Here is a 12,902-nt window from a genome sequence, read left to right as displayed (position 1 = left end):
CACGCACATATTTAACGACCTTATACACAGAATCATTAGGAGAAACTGAGGATGAACCTGATTTAGATGCACCAGAAGCAAGCTCAATGAATGGGGATTTCAAAACAGCTCCTTTCTTCCGATCCCTCTTTTGAGGACGTAAAATAGGAGTCTCTTGAAAAACAACCATTTCAAGATCAGTCTTCTCATAAGTCTCAACAGGAGCAAGGGCATGAGTTGAGGAACCAATCTAAAAAAGAAAAAGGATAAAAAAAAAGATTTTTTTTAAATTTCAAATAGTACAATAAAAACACCATAAAAACAACAATAGAATACCATAGAAATACAAATTACAAAAAAACAAAAACAGAAACACAAACCAAATTCTCCACAGCTTTAACACCAGATGCAATTGTTGCATCAACATCAATGTTCTCCTCCCCACCTTGAGACTGTTCAGGCTGACAACAAAAAAAACAGTAAAAAACTATTAAAACAAACACAAAACACAGAAATCCACACAAAAAAGCACAAAAAAAATGATGTCCAAACAAGAAATACACCTGTTTGATCTCTGCAATAGGTTCCACAGGGTCAGAATTCTTGGCATCATCCACCTTGCCGGTATCATCATCCCTCGAAACAACCTCGGGGACAACAACACCCTCATCGTTACGAACATCGCCCGTGTGAGCCTCATCCTGACCAGCACCAACACCATCTCCACCCAGATCATCATCATCATCATCAGTTTCATCGTCATGATGATCATCTCCTTTGTCATCGTCGAATTTATCATCCTCGTCTTCCTCCGAAGTGGAATCTTCATCATCCTCATTTTCTGAAGTACGAAGAGCATCTTCAAACTGAGATCCATTGTGAGTAAGACCACCTTGGGATGACTGAGAACAAAAAAAAAATTAAAAAATTAATTTACTGTATAAAACAACATAAAAACACTACTAAAAAAATAACAGAAAAAGTAATGACAATTAAAAAAAACACCTCAATAAGAATGTCCAGCTTCTTGTTCATCTCAGCAACAGATTTCATAAGAATCCCTTGCTGGCTGACAACAACAGATAAACACTTTTTAAATTCCTCAAACTCAACTCGGGAGACATTCTCATGAGCAGATGATGAAGAAGAACCCATCAAGCCAGGTTGACCAGCAGGCTTGGAACCACCTTTAATTTTGAATTTTACAGCCTCGGGAGTAGTCTCACCAGAGAAAAAATCAGTGAGGCTCAAACTCAATCTCTCAACGGAAGTTGGAGTGATGTTTCTTAATTTTAACTGAAACAACAAAAACCAACAAAAAACAATATGCACATGAAACTGAAATTATAAAATAACAACAACAATAAAAACATAAAGTATAAATAATGTACACAAAAAAAAAAACATTAAAACAACAGTGGAAATAGTGTAAAAAAACAACAGGATTACCTCTTTCAAAGACCGATCGAAAATGAGGGTGTTCATGACATCCATTTTCACCATACCCTCCTTGTCCTTGGGTAATTTAGGCCAATTCAAAATCCTTGGAATGCCAACATTTGAGTACAAGGACAGTTTCCCAATAACATACGGGCAACACTCGAAAAACCAGAATTGAATAGCCAAAGGAAAACCCAATAACCTGTAATACCCACCATCCTCGTCACTACGAACTACCCTCTTATAACCAGAATCTATCTTACCCTTCAAAGAATGCATAGTGATATCAAAACAATGCTTGCCCCAACCAAATTCATTATATCGACCACTATCGACAACATCTATTTCCTCAGACGAAACAACTTTACCCGGGGGACCACCTAACAAATAACACTGCACAAAATACAATACAGCCAACTTGACTGCAAGATCGTCGTTATCCTTAAGATTGTCAGCAATAAAAGCAGTCTGAATAGCACCCTTGGTAATTTTTTTGTACCCCTTAAAACAATGTTTGACCAATTCATTATCATCTTGCTTAAACTGATAAAAATCAGAATCAACATGACAATCTAACCCCGTGACCAACGCAAACTCTTCGATACTAAACCTAAGGTATTTCCCTTGGACACAAACCCAAAACTCCAACCCATTAGGCTGCTGAACCTTCCTCAACAGCAAACAATGAAGCAATTGGTAATGAATTATGTACTCCGAAATTCGAAGAAAATAACCAAACACAGATTTTGAAAAAATTTCCAATCGCCTTTCAGTTAGAATTCTCTTAATGTCACCAAGTACAGAGTAATACCCAGATGTTACTACTCTAGAATGATAGAATTGAGATCGGGTGTACTTGCATTCCCAATCCTAAAAAACAGAACAATAAAAACACTGATAAAACACCATAAAACACTACGAAAATAACAACAACAAAAACACAATAAAAAAAACATAGAACAGAATGCATAACATGACAAACCTCAACAATCCTATTAACAGGAATTTCTTCAGAAACACCTGATGATGGCAACACCTTTACAGGGGATTTACCCTTGCCCTAAAATAAAACAAAACAACACCAACAAAACAACAAATAAAAAATTAACAAAAACACATAAATAAATCAAACAAGATATATAAAACAATTACAAATACATAGACAAAAACAAACAAATACCCAGATATATGAACTTCAAAAATCGAATTTAACAAAAAAAACAAAAAACCTCAAAAACAACAACAGATAAATAGTAAAATACCTTAACAGAAACAGGCGACTTAAGAAATTCAGAATCCAACTCAAAATCTGAGTCTGAATTTTCAACAACAGTTCGAGGTCTTTTTCCTCGAGTGTTCTTCGAAGGTCCAGCAATGGTTTTTCTTTTAACAGAAGGGGAAGTGGGGCTAGGAGGGTTCTCTTTCAGATTTTTTTTACCCATTTTTTATTTGGGTCTGGTTTTCTGCGATTGTTTTGTGGGTTTTGTAACTTTAGCCGGAGATGGTGATGAACAAGTAACGGCCATTATCAAGAACTATGAAGGTATTTATAGACAAAAATAATAAAAATGGGAGGGAAAATGAGAGGGAAGTTTAAGATAGTGGGATGGGATTTGAAATTTTTTAAAATGAAAAAACCACCCACTACTACAACAGTATAAGAAAACTGAAAATGGGGAAGAAGATGAACAGTTGAGGTGAGAGAGATTTACAATTACAAAATTTATATTCGAAAATAATAAAAAAAAATAAAAGAAAAATACATAAATACAATACCTTTTTGATCAGAACACATAACCGTCAAATCAAACAATTAAAAATAATTTTTTTTTAAAAAAATAAATAAACGTGGCAAAACCCTATCGTGACAAGTGGCAATGACAAGCCCCTTACACGACTAAAGTTTCAAGGTAGTAAACTGCCAAAAAAAAAAAAAAACAGTATAAATGTTGTTTCCAGCGTAGCACAGTATAAATGAAATAAAATGGGAAAAATCAGTAGTGGGTGTAAATTTCCCAATACAAATTACACTCATTATGGGTATTCTTTAGATAAATTTACACTCACAGAAGTAATTTTAAAATAAATATTACAATTAACGTGACTATTTAATTGTGTAAAATGTACAGGTCTTTTTAATTTTTTTTTTTTGAAAATGTGTATACACGCTTACTAAATTAATTAGTATTATTTTTTTTATTATTTTTTTTCTCTCAAAAGTTTAAAAAGATTTTTTAGTCACTGTGATAATTGTTTGAGCTTAAAAATTATATTATTACAATCTACTCTTTGAGGTGATTATTTTAACATGTGGGAAGCATATATTTTTTCTCCATTAACAAAAAATACTAAAAATTAAAAGTAACTTTTAAGTTTCTTTTAAATTTAGTTAACAAAAATAATTAAAATTTTAAATTTAACAAAAAATTTAATATATCAACTATTTTTATTGGATTAGCAAATAATATTTTGTTATTTCATATTTAAAAATACCAATTGTATTCTACATAAATTTATTTTGTTGAACAAGTTTGTTAAGTTTCTAAAATAATTTATAAGAAAATCAACTTTATTGATTACTTTGAAAAGTTTATAATTTTTTTTTAAAAGTTACAAAATGATATACTTAAAACAAGCCTATATAATAGAGATATTTTGGTATGTTTTTATTAAAAAAAAAAAAAAAAACCACCCTCATAAAATAACTGAATAGTATCTTAAACATCACAAAATTAATTACATTATAAAAAAATTATTATACATGCTATATTTTTTTAAAATAATTAATATACTAATTTTACTAATAAGTTATAGGATAAGTGCTTATACTTTATTATACCTGATTAAAAGTAATAACACTGTTACTAAAAAATATTGATGTAAAGTATTTTAAACAACAATATAACATAATGGTAGCTAAAAGAAAGTTTTGTAATAAAACTAATGTTTAAGATACTATTTAGTTTCCTTATAAATTTTGCAAAAGATCTATTAAAATTGTTCGATAAAATAGACTTATTTAGATACTATCAAGTAACTTTTAAGTATCAAATAATAAAGTTACTAATTAGTTAGAATACATACTTAATTTTAATATTTAATTACTCTTGTTTGATAATAAATTATAAAAGAAACTGAAATGTTGTTTTTGCACCAAAACACTTTTACAATTTTTTTTTTTTAAAATCTGTATATTTATTAAAAAAAGATTACACAACTTTAGGCAAGTCCGCTATTAAAGAAGCAAACGCACAAAAGGGATAACAACCCTCCCACAACTTATTACAATCTGAAACCAAAGCTTCCTTGGCCAAGGAGTGAGCAGACCGGTTGCAATCTCTGCTGATATGCTGCACGGCAAGGCAGTGGACAAATTCCGAGGTCTCTCTTATATCGTCTAGTAATGCACTCCAGTCCGTTTTGGCTTGGGAAATACTATTTAGGTAGTTCACAACACGGAGGCAATCGGTTTGGATAATGTAAGGATAGGCAGCCATTTTGATAGCTAAATGGATGCCCATCCTTAAAGCTAGCACCTTTGCCACTTCCACCGAATAAGTCCCTTGTTGCTGTTGGATTTCGGCAGCAACCACTTCACCCAGGTGGTTTCGAATTAGAGCACCCAGCCCACCATTAACTCCATTCTTTGGCACGCTAGCATCACTGTTGAGGCAGTAAACACCTGGTTTAGGCGACTCCCATCTCTTTTCTGGTTTTGGATTCACCTCTAAGGTTATTTCCTTCGAATGGTGATGGTTCAACATCTCCTCAGCTTCCATTTGAGCCCAATTAGCCCATAACTCATTGGGCAGTAGTTTGAGATTGAGGCGTTTTTTGTTTCTCCTATTCCATTGTTGGAAATTATTTTACCAGGATCTTAGATCTACTCACAAGTATTTTGATTAACACCCTAAATATGAACTTTCTAAAACGATGAAATAAACACGTATAAAGTTTAGGAAACCTTACATTGGGTGCAGCGGAATAATATGACTCCTTCCGTTCAGATATCTAGCCCTTGATTCCTTTCTGTAGCAGAGCATTATCAATATCTGAACCTGGATCTCTTTCTCTGAATCTTTGATGCTGAAACTCCTTTGCTGATGATCTTTCTTCACGATCTTCCTCACTATGATTGAGGTATTGCTTTGCTGTGTGTGGGCACTACTCTAATCACTAAGGTAATTTCGAAATTCTAAGGAAGAAGAGAGAGAGAGAGTGGCGGCCAAGGTAGAGAGAGAAAGGCTCAGGTTTTATGATTTAGAAGTGTAATTTTCCTGAAGCCTTCACTATCTATTTATAGCATTCCACTAGAGTTAGGTTTGAATTATATGGCATTAAAATAATGAAAAAATCAATTTAAAACACACACAATAGGTGCCCGACCATGCCTTAGTGGATTGGGCCTTGGGTTTTGCAATTTTGCAATTTTAACACCTTTTGTATCTGATTTTCTCAAAAATGCCAATTTCCTAATTCAACCAATTAAATGCCAATTCTAACTATTTAATAACTATAAATAATTATTAAATAATATTGTCATTTATCATATTTATTAATTGAACCATACAAAGTATCATAATTAACAAATATGCCCCTATAAACTCTTTCTTTACAATTTCGCCCTTACTTAGTGAAAATTTCACAAATAGACATAGTCTAATTTGAGAATTATAATTGATTAATCAAAACCAATTACATGAGTCTTACAAGCAATATTATCTCAACTAGTGGGGGGACCATGGGTCTATATAGCCGAGCTTCCAATAAGTAGATCAAGAATTTAGCACTAAAATTCACTAACTTATTAATTCTTCGTTGAATCCACGCATAGAACTTAGAATTGCACTCTCAGTATATAGAATGCTCTATATGTTCCACCATATAGACACATCATTAGTTATCGATTGTTATAATCCTAATTTGATCAATGATCCTCTATATGAATGATCTACACAGTAAAGGGATTAAATTACCGTAACACCCTACTATGTATTTTATCCTTAAAACACTTGACCCCGTATAAATGATATTTCAGCTTATGTGAAATGAGATCTCCACCATTTATTTTCGTTTGGTCAAGCTTGAAGGAGATCATCCTTTGCTTACTATTCGCCAGATAGAAGCTATAGATTCCATGTTTATGCTAGCGCTCCCACACAATTGCACTACCGTGTTCCCAAAATGTACGTATCACCCTGACCTAAAAGTAGGCTTAACTAACAAATCAAAGAACACGAATAGCCTCTTGAGATTGAGCCTAATCATAACAGGATTAAGAACATTTGATCTAGGATCAACTAGGCGATATTGACTTGAATAGATATTACGGTAAGTTTAATAAATCTAAGTCAAAGTTCAATATCGGTCCCTTCTGATGCATACTCCATGCATCCAACCTGAGCTTTACTTTAACCAATGCTCTGGAAAGAACATAGCACCTCCCATGCAAGTAAACTCTATTGTAGATTATCATATCAGTAAAACCCTATGTCTGATAAATCTAGGAAACTTTATTCACATAGTCATGTTTACTTTCCAATGTGTTGACGACACAATAAACAGGATCAAGTATGTGAAAAGGGTTTCAGATGAATTTATACATTATGTACATATAATCATGAAATAAATCATGTGAACCATGCAACATTAAATGTTATTTCTGACCTATATTAATAAGTAAATCTGATTATATTGAAATGAGTTTTATTTAGGGCATAAAACCCAACATCCATATCAACCAAGTAAACATGATGAAGAGTATAAAGTTGGAGTAAGTTACCTGTTGATATATTTGGAGAAGCATATCTAATGGTGTTCCTTTGCAATGTTTAAGCACTTTCCCTACTTGGAATTCTTTCCAAAACCATTTTATTGAAGGGCAGAACCAGAGGCTATGCTCAATTGTTTCATCTTCAGCCCCACACCAACAACATTTTGAATCTATTTTCATTCCCCGATATCTTAGCACCGTCTTCACTGGAATCCATCCATTGCATACCCTCCAAATGAAGTTTCTAACTTTGGGAGGGACCTCCAATTTCCATATCTTGTTCCACCAAGTCCTTGTAATTTTATCTGATGATGCTTCAACTTCTAAATCATTTGTGACAGCCACTCTATACCCACTGCTTACTGTGTAAGTTCCATTTGGTGTGAAGTGCCACACATGATCATCGTTGGCATTATTAAAACAAGGAGCCATTCCCAAAATAAGGGGGATATCGTCTAAATGGAAGCTTTGTTCAGTTAACTCCTTATTCTAATTACCTTCCTCATCTTTCATTTGATCTAGAGTAGTTCCTTGGCTAACCTTTACTGGAGTTCGGAGGGAGAAAGTGGTTGGGCGAGGAAGCCATTTATCTTCATTAATCCGAACCTCTCTACCCGATTGAACCCTCCACCTAATGCCTTTGTCAATAATATGTCTTCCCCAAAGAATACTTCTCCACATAAAGGATCCATATCCACCTATTTTTGCTTCTAAAAAATTTGAGTTGGTGTAGTAGCATGCCTTTAGAACCCGAGCCAATAAAGAATGGGGATTATTAATTATTTTCCAACCTTGTTTTGCTAGTAAAGATTGGTTGAATTTCTCCAAGTTTTTGAAACCCATTCCTCCTTTGTCCTTTGGTTTGCAAAGTTTGTCCCACTTCCCCCAATGAATTTTGTTCTTTGAATCCGAAGATCCCCACCAAAACCTCGCCATCATTCCATGAATGTCCTTTATTAGTTCCTTAGGGAGGCGGAAGCAACTCATCACATAGGTGGGGATGGCTTGAATTACAGCTTTCAACAATATCTCCCTACCGGCTTGAGAAAAAAGGCTTGCTTTCCAACCTTGTAGTTTGTCTCGGATCTTAGAGCGGATACTTTCGAAGACCTCCTTTTTCCTTTTCCCTATCGAAGCTGGAAGCCCAAGGTACTTTGTGTGACATTCAACAAGTTTTACTCCGATTTCAGCCGCGACAATGGCGCCTTGCTCTTGTTTGATCTTGCTGCCTACACATAGAGAAGATTTTGCAAAGTTGATTTGTTGTCCTGATAGCCATGAATATTCCTCTAGAACTGCCTTCATACTTTGGCCTTCCTCAACCGTTGCATCTAAGAAAACAAAACTGTCATCGGCGAAAAATAGGTGAGATAATTTGATCCCCTCTTTACCAAACTTAATTCCATGGATTCTATCCGCTCTTTCTGCTTCGTGGATGAGACAAGATAACCCTTCCGAGCAAAGAAGAAACAAATATGGTGATAGGGGGTCGCCTTGTCGGAGGCCGCGTTGAGGTTGAATGTGTCCACTAACTTCCCCATTGATTAGAACTGAAAATGAAACCGAATTGATGCATTTCATGACTTTATCCACCCAACTCTTATCATGACCCAAGCATATCATTATTGCCTCTATGAATGTCCACCCAACTCTATCGTAAGCCTTTGACATATCAAGTTTGAGCGCCATCTTTTTTCCATTCCCAAATCGGCCTTTCTTCATGCAGTGTAGGCTTTCGAATCCCAGGATCCAGGGGCGGAGTCAGGATTTTATAATAGGGGGGCCAATATCAAACAACATACAACAAGTACAAATTTTTGTAACCAAACATTTTTAGGATGTGTGTCAATTGAGAAAAATATATTATAATTCTTTTTTTATTATTATTATAATACTTTAAAAAATGAATAATTTTTTAAACTAAAATTAAAATGTAACCTGTGCTTAAAGTATTTGGAGTTCAATTTAATTTTATCAATAATTAATATTTATTGCAAATTCAAGTAAAAAAAAAAAGAAAAATATATTAATTAAAAAGTGGTGTAATTTATTAATTCCACTAATATTAATTAAAGAATTCACTTAATATATATACATTTTTTGAAAAAAAAATATATTTTTAAACTAGTCTAAATAAAAATAAGTATACTACAACTATAATACAATTATAATATTATTAAGTTTTATTATATTTGTGGGACCTACTTAATATATATAAGTAAAATTATATATAATCATAAATCAATACCAATTCTTTACTTTTTGTTTCCATAAAAAATCATGTATAGCATAATCTTATATATAATTATCTATATATAACACGTAAGTTTTAAAATTTCAGGGGGGGCCACGGCCACTGTTAGGCCATATGTGGCTCCGCCCCTGCCAGGATCGCGTTATCTTGAATGAGACGACCTCGAATGAAAGCACTTTTGTAAAGACCGCTTAGTTTAATTTGGAAATTAGCAGTTAATCACGTTTAATTATGAAAATTATTTATAGCTATTTAAATAATTATTATACTGTTATTATTGAATTCAGAGATGCATTTCTATGTCATTCAGTAGTTTTCATAATTTTGCATTTCCAGTGCCCGGTAACATGGAACTCGGTGTTTGGCTCAGTAAAATCACAACTTAGTATGTTAGTAGTTTGGGACGGTTTTTTAGACATTGGGAATGTCGGGAATGGCTGGGAATTTAGAATTTCCCAAAAATACCACTTTAGTGTTATTTATGTTATTTTAGTATGGAGGGGCAAAATGGTCTTTTTGCTCCAATGATATTTTGTCCTTTAGTGGACTTAGTAAATGAAAAATATATGTTTATTTATGCTTTATTTGGGCTAAAGTAATAAAAGGAGTAAGTGGTATTTTATTTCATTTATTCAAAAAAAAAAAAAAATCAAAGTTAGAAAAGAAAAATAGAAATTTCAAAACTCTCTCTCTCTCTCTCTCTCTCTCTCTCTCTCTCTCTCTTTTCCTCTCTCTCTCTCTCTCTCTCTCTTTTCCTCTCTCTTTCGGCCTCTTGGTGCAGCAAGGGACTTGGGATTTTTCCTTGTGATTTCACCCCTCTTTGGTGTTCAATTCAAGTTAGGTTAGCTTCTAAGCAATTCCTCTTTAAGTTTGTTGAATTTTTGATGAAAATGGTGTATTGCATGCATGATATTTGGATATGTTGTTGCTGCTGTATTTTGTTGATATTTTCAGAGATATAAGCATGATAATTTGAAGTTATTTAAGCTGTTAGTAATGCATGATATTTGCTTTGTTTCAAGTGTAAAGACCACTTAGTTTAATTTCGAAATTAGCAGTTAATTATGATTAATTATGAAAATTATTTATAGCTATTTAAATAATTTATTATACTGTTATATTTATTGAATTCAGAAATGCATTGCTATGTCATTCAGTAGTTTTCATATTTTGCATTTCCGGTGCCCGGTATTTTAGAACTCGGTGTTTGGCTCAGTAGAAATCACAACTTAGTATGTTAGTAGTTTGGGGCGGTTTATTAGACATTGGGAATGTCGGGAATTGCCGGGAATTTAGAATTTCCCAAAAATACCCCTTTAGTGATTATTATGTGGTTTTAGTGTGGAGGGGCAAATTGGTCTTTTTGCCCCAATGATGTTTTGTCTTTTAGTGAGTTTATTAAATGAAAATAAATGTTATTTTATTTGTTTAATGGGCTGAAATGAGGGTTACATGTTATGTTGTTTACTTTCATTTTACAAAAAAAATACAAAGTTTAAAAAGTTAGAAAATTTTCAAGAAAAACTCTCTCAAGCTCTCTCTCTATTTCGGCTGGGTGTGTGAGTGCATGAAGCTGGTTTCTTTCTTTGATTTTCAAGCAATTTCTCTTCCAATCTAAGCATTCTTCAAGCTAGGTTAGCTCCTCTTCCTTGTTTCTTTAAAAATTGTTGAATTGTGATGAATTAAGTGATATGCATGCATGAATTTTTGGTTGTTATTGCTGCTGTGTTTTTAGGATATTTTCAAAGGTTAAAGCATGTTTGCTAGATGTTATTTGAGTTGTTTTTGAAGCATGATTCTTAGGTTGAGCAAGCTATGGTTTTTCTATGTAAAATATGTGATTTTTTGAAAGAAATGGTTATGTTTTGTTGTTGTGATGTTGTGGAAGTTTGTTATTGTTTCCAAAGGTTATTCTAAGCTTGTTTATGTAAGTTTAGATGGATTTGATTGCATGCTAGCTAGGTTTGCTCAAGTTTGAGTTTAGAACTCAAAGCTTGAGCTCTAATGGTGATTTTTGAATTTGTGCAATCTGGGTGGTTTTGATGCCTTAGAAATGTTCTAGGGGTTATATGGAATAGGTCTGGAAGGTTTGAGATGATTTGGAGTTGATTTGAGCAAGATATGAAAATTTGAGTTGGCTGCCTGCGAGGAACCGGAATTCCGGTTGTGCATCCGGAATTCCAGATGGGGGTTCTGAATTTTCCAGAATCGGAATTCCGGTTGGGGAAAATTCTGAAACCCTAGTTTTCCTCGTTTTTATGTTTTAGGGGGTATTGCCATGCTTTTTATCGATAGGGAAACTTTTAGTTCCTAGTTTAAGTCCCCGGGAAGTGATTTAGCGTGTCACTTATAGTGTTGTGATTTTTATGGTTTAGGAGCCTGTAATCCGCCGCGCAGTTAAAGTTCCAGTCAGGTTGACCGGCACACCTGAATTCGGAATCCAGGTAAGATTAGTATAATAGTATGCATATGTAGATTACATGTTTAGTGAGCATGTAGGAAGCCTGTTAGATTACATTAGTTATGTATGTTGGCTTCGAACCATCCAACCCTGTCACATCGGTACAGGCTGGAGTATGACCGGTTCGACCGATCAGGCTGACACTTGGTTGGTGGTTCCGTACTATTGACGTATCCCGTCGGTACAGGCTGGAGTATGACCAGTAGCCGGAGTATGACCGGTTCGACCGATCAGGTGGATATAGTAACACGTCGGTACAGGCTGGAGTATGACCAGCAGCCGGAGTATGACCGGTTCGACCGATCAGGCTGTTACATGTCAATAGTACCGTCCCTATGAACGTTCGTAACTCGATGCGAGTGTTGGACACGGCAGTAGTGACTCAGTACCGTGTTGGACACGGCAGTAGTGGGACTCAGTATCGTGTTGGACACGGCAGTTAGGGTTATGATCAGGGGTATGGGCGTCTGATCATGACCGGGATTATGTATGAATATTATTATAATTTTCTTACTGAGTCTGTCGACTCACAGTTCTACGTTTATGTGTAGGTAAAGGCAAGGCTAAAGATGATGGACCGTGAGCGAGCTTATGAAGGTTGTACATGTCGGGGCAGTTAGGCCTGGAGAGTACGATCCTCGGGACAGCGAGGCTGATTTTGTAACTAGTCGCTAGGCGACATTTATTTGTATAAACAGTTAAATCTTTTTGTAAATGATTTTGTAATCGGGATCCCGAGTCTTTTGTAATATTATTTTATAAGTTTAATTAAAAAGCAAAAATTTTAATTAATCACGTTTTCCATAAACCTCGTTGATTAGCAACGAGCTGCACAGCATGTTTAGAAATCACGTAATACGCCTAAGTCAGTTAGGGTGTTACAATTTGGTATTAGAGCCACCAGGTTGTCTTCCGAAGATCGTCACGACATGTACAATCATCATCAGCAGTTAGCTCGTTTCACGGTTCAGTAAGCCTTTATTGCTTTAGTAGTT

This window comes from Cannabis sativa, unplaced genomic scaffold, assembly GCF_029168945.1.
Source record: "Cannabis sativa cultivar Pink pepper isolate KNU-18-1 unplaced genomic scaffold, ASM2916894v1 Contig4, whole genome shotgun sequence".
Classification (NCBI taxonomy): Eukaryota; Viridiplantae; Streptophyta; class Magnoliopsida; order Rosales; family Cannabaceae; genus Cannabis; species Cannabis sativa.
The sequence above is the reverse complement of the archived record's forward strand: the minus strand, read 5'-3'. Positions refer to the sequence as shown.